This window comes from Pithys albifrons, chromosome 8, assembly GCF_047495875.1.
Source record: "Pithys albifrons albifrons isolate INPA30051 chromosome 8, PitAlb_v1, whole genome shotgun sequence".
Lineage (NCBI taxonomy): Eukaryota > Metazoa > Chordata > Aves > Passeriformes > Thamnophilidae > Pithys > Pithys albifrons.
The window spans coordinates 7510542-7515498 of NC_092465.1; positions in this window are offsets into that span (position 1 = coordinate 7510542).

Here is a 4957-nt window from a genome sequence, read left to right on the forward strand (position 1 = left end):
TGTTTAACAGAGTTTTGGAATACCACTAGTGTTAAGTGCCACTAACCTTTCATTAGAGCATTGAAAATCTAGTATTACATCACCCATACATAGTCCTATGTAAACAAATAAATTACTATTTATACAAGAAGTGAGTAAAACTTAGTAACTGCATTTCTGGAGGTTTCTTCCCCACCTTCACTCCAGATGTGAAGTTTCTTTATGAAGAAGATTGTCTTAAAGGTTACATGGTTATTTTGGCATATTATTGATTACTGTGCAAATCAGGCACTTCCAACCTGTCAGCGTACCTATTCTTTACCAGGTCTCTCTCATTTGAAAGAGCTGCAGAATGCAACAGTGAGCAGAGGTACATCACCCCCACATGCACATTATGCCAGCTGAGAGTCACAAGTTTAGAAAGTATCTGTCCCTTCAACATTAGCTTGGTGTCTGAGAAAATGAAAAAATTCCCCCAAATTGTTGCATTTGTCCATGCCAGCTGTTAGGCTGTTTTATTTAAAACTATGGCTACCAGTAATGTATCAGGCCAATGCTATCATCTACTTCATTTTAGCATTTTTAAGTATGAGCACTGCATTTTTTGTGTCACTCTGAAGCAATGGTAAGCCAAGTTATGAATTTTGTTTGAAGACTGGTGTATTATCTTGCAAATGTCTATGCTAGACAAAATTGTGCAAGCCTAGGGACAAGAAATAATTAATGATTTGGAACATGTACTTCTTGCTGTGTATGAAACTGAGATACTATTAATCTTAAAGAAACAGAGAAAAACAGTATCTCAGCTGTCAGATACAGTACAGCTCAAGATGCATAAAAACACTTTCAAGTTGTAATTATAGCTTTAAGTTGTAGATAAATACTGGTTCTTTTTCATTCTAAATCACTTTGAGTTACAGAGTAGGAGACCAATTCTGTCACTCTTGATTTTAATGGATATAAGCTCAGGCCTGAAAATAATTTAAAGAACTGGCAATTTTTTCCCCATTCCTTTAGTCCTGGTTAATCTCAGAGGTTTGGTGAAAGCATTCCATGATTTCACTAGGAATTTGGGAAAGGATAATCATGGAAAGATAGATGTGGTCTCTAAGTAGAAGGTTTCTATGCAATAATTCACAGACTGATAGAAAGACTGTTGACTAGACTAGGATATGTATTTTAAGATCTGCAGTACCATACCTAGGAAGGGATCATAATTATGCCAGTGATTTTAGTGCATCTTGAATACCAATTGCAGTTCTGGTCCTCCACTTCAGAAAAGGTGAAACAAAACTGGAGAAGTTCAGAGCAGGGCAGCAAAGGGTAATCAAAAGCACAGGATGGTTTTCATTTATGGAACAACTAGGACTCTTCAGTCTCAAAATGCAGTAACTTAGGCAGGGGAATGACAGAGCTAAAACGTGAGCAGCATGGAGAGGAGCTGATTGTCTGCTGCTTCTTTCAATGCAAGAAATACAGGCTAGTGGATAAAAGTAACAGGCAGCACATTGGACAACAAATGAAAGGAAGAGATTTTTCATGTAAACAAGGATGAGAGCATCTGCAACAGGATGCCATAGACTTTAAAAGTGTATGTGAATTCTGTGGCAGACTGAACAGTCATGGAAGAAAGTTAGATGTGAGATGCCCAGAGGGCAAGCTTGGTTCAGGGGATCCCTGAGCTCCCAGGTGGCAAAGTGATGTATCTTTCCCTGGATATTTGGGTTTTGCCACTCAAGAGAAATGAGACTGAGCTACACAGACCTTCTGGGAAGATTCAGTGCAGCCACTCGAATGTTAGCCAAGTCTTAAAAACCATTTAGAAATTTGCAATCTCAATCACTGATCAGAATGCAATTTGTGTAGGCAGTTTAGGTTGTCTGTGGAAGCAACAGGGATTACAGTGTGATTACATTTTATGGGAATATTTTTGTTCTATTTAAGCAGAAAATTAACATATTTTAAATACAGTAGTTGAAACTAGAGAGTTGCTCAAGGTGTTTCCCTGCACAACAAAACAATTAAAACATATTACCAGACTTAATTTCAGTATTATGTGACTACCAGAGGATCATGCTTAAATGATGAAACCTTGTTCAAATGGAGAGTAAGAATCCATTTGGAAACCCCAAATTCTACTGTATTTGGAGATGACCAGTTCCTGTCATACTGCAGCTTTCAGCCACAGAGTTTTTCAGTAAGAACAGCACTGTAGTATCTACTCTGATTCACAGTGGTAGTACAGGCTTTATGCTTCACCCAATCCCATGGAATTAAACTCAAGAACTTTGTCTAGCCTGGGACTTTAGATCAGCCCTAAGAAAACTGAACTATTGTGTCTTATCAGGAAAGCAAGGTGCCTGTCTGAGCTTCTGTCCTGGAAAGGACAAGCTTAAAAGTCTGACACATTCAAGTAATTTTGGAGGTTCTTATTCTACACTGGAAAAACGAATTGCCAACCTGGAAGAAAATCTGCATTAGTAGACCTGCGTATGGGTTCATTCAAGACACCACAGCCACGTATTTGGCTGTAAAGATTGTTCTTTGCACTGCCACAGGAATAGGTTCCTTCAGCAACACACTGCACTGTCTTCAGCCACAGCCAAACTGTTAAAATAAAATCTGAGCATCATCCAGTGATTTAATTGTTCTTGAGAGTGTATCACTCCTCTGCTCAGGAACCTCCAAATTCAAAATCCAGAACAACTTCTGCCATGGTCATTCTTGAAGTTTACTTCTACAGAACTTCTTCTTTCTCTGATTCACAGACACAGCTCTACCCTTGGACTCGACTCATTACTGTATAGGAGGCTTTACTTTGCACCCTGGTTCCTTCAGTCTCTTTACTCCAGTGTATGCACTGTTTCTCATTTGCATCATGTCAGGTTTTCTCACCTTGTTTTCAAGATCTGCCTCATGCTTTCTGTAGTTAAACCATGAAATCCTTCCTGAATTCTTGCTCACTCTACACTTAGGTTCTCTTACAGGTATGGTGTTTACAAAGAAGCGGATCATGTATCAGTAAGACCTCTTGTAACCAGGAGAATTTTTTTACTTGCAATTTTTGACTACCAGATGCCAATGCACTCAGGGATTCTTGTGGAACTCTTTTTTCTTATGCCACGAGGTTTAAAAACGTGATGTGCATGCTTGCGAATCTCCATCCACATGAAGTGTTTTACCTGTGTGTCACACACCATGTACTCAGCAGCCCCACTGGCAGGCCCCTCGCCTGGTGCAGCTGCAGCCCCTGGCACGTCCCAAGTCATCCCGGAGATTCCTCCCAAGGCATCCCGGCGCTTCCTCCCAAGTCATCCCGGCGGTTCCCTCACTCCGCGTGCCCTCTCCTCTAATTTTCGAGGACAGCCGGGACATTACAAACTCGAGATGCACGTTTCGCTTGAGGCTGTGCGGAACGAGGGTTTTCTACACCATGTGCAAAGACAGGGTCAGCTTTCCCTCCGGAGAGGTTGCGCTGCCCGGACCCGCGGAAGGGCGGCCCGAGGGCTCAGGAACCGGAGCCACCGGGACGACGCTGCGGGGCGGCCGAACACCCGGTCCCGGTCCCCGGGCAGCCTTCGCCCGCCGCCCCCAGCCCGGGGGCACCCGGGGGCCGCCGCAGACAATGGCCCGGCCTCCCCCACCCCCCCGCCGCGGCGAGCCCCTGCTGCCGCCGCAGATTTGCCGGAGCCATTCAGTTGCAACCGATTGCGATCGCGGCAGATGGGCTGGATCTGACAGCCCCGCTCCTCCGCGGGGCCGGGGGCGGAGGGGGCCCGGCCGCCGCGCTCCCCGCCCCGCCGAAAGTGCCACCCCGGGCAGCCGCCCGCCCGCCCTCCCCAGGCACATGTTACGCGTCCCGCGGCTGCGGCGGGAGCGAGACGAAAAGCCGCCGCGGCGGAACAAAGCGGAGCAGGCGAGCGGCGGCGGCGGGGTGGCCGGCCCGGGGGGCGGCAGCCGCTCTGCCCAGGCGGGGGGCGGCGGCGGAGGGGGGCTCCCCGGCCCGCCGCGACGCGCGGCCCCCGCCCGCCGCAGGATGCCCCACCGCCCACCAGGTAAGGAGCGGCCGCGCCCGGCCCCCCATCTCTCACCGTTCCCTCCCTCACCTGCCCGCCGCGCCTCCTGCCCGCCCCGCCGCCGCCGCCGTCTCCTCCCCTTCCCCGGCGGCCCCTCGCCCGCCCCGGCGGCGCCCGCCGCTCCCCCGCCTGGGGCCCGCGGTGCTGCGCGGGGTCGGGCGCGGCCCGCGGGAGGCACCTGCCACCGCATCCCACCGCCGGCCCGGCCTCCTGCCCGCCCCGCCGGCCGTGCCGCATCCCGCGCCGGCAGGGAGGGAGGCCGCGTCCCTGCGCCCCCGGGAGGGCCGGGAGCGACCGCGGAGGGCGCGCTGGTCCCGGAGCCCGCACCGCCCCTTACGCGTCCGTCCCCGCCGCGGGGCTCAGCCCCTCCTCGGCCGCGGGAGAAGGGCAAGACGCTTTTTTCCTGCTTTTTTTCCGCCTCCCGCAGCCGCTGGGAAGGAGTCGTCGTGGTCTGCGTTCGAGCCCTGTTGCTTCAGAGGCTGCAGATTTTGTTTCTCGTTCTGTGCCTTTGGCAGGAGCATCCTAACGAGCTTTATTTCTGGTTTATGTTTATACCGGATTGTTTAGGGCTTGACCCCTTCCTATTGCACTGAGCGCTGGGTGGAGATTGCATTGATGGAAAAGTCTATTAGGCAGAGAAGACATCTTTCAGAAATAAATTGGGAGTTAAAGTACACAGAGCAGTGGGGCGTGAGGTAAACACAGAATGCTGAGTGACCCACTGCTGGCCACGAGGCTTTTAGCTGTTGATTCTTTGGCTTTAGTAGGGTGTTATTTCCACTATCCCTCTTCCGAGGTGGGATTAGGAATGACTGAAATAAGGTAAATGTGAGTGGGCCTTGCAGCAGGAGAAATGCAGAGCTACAGAAATACCGTGTTGTTCCAAACTTTATGTTACATAT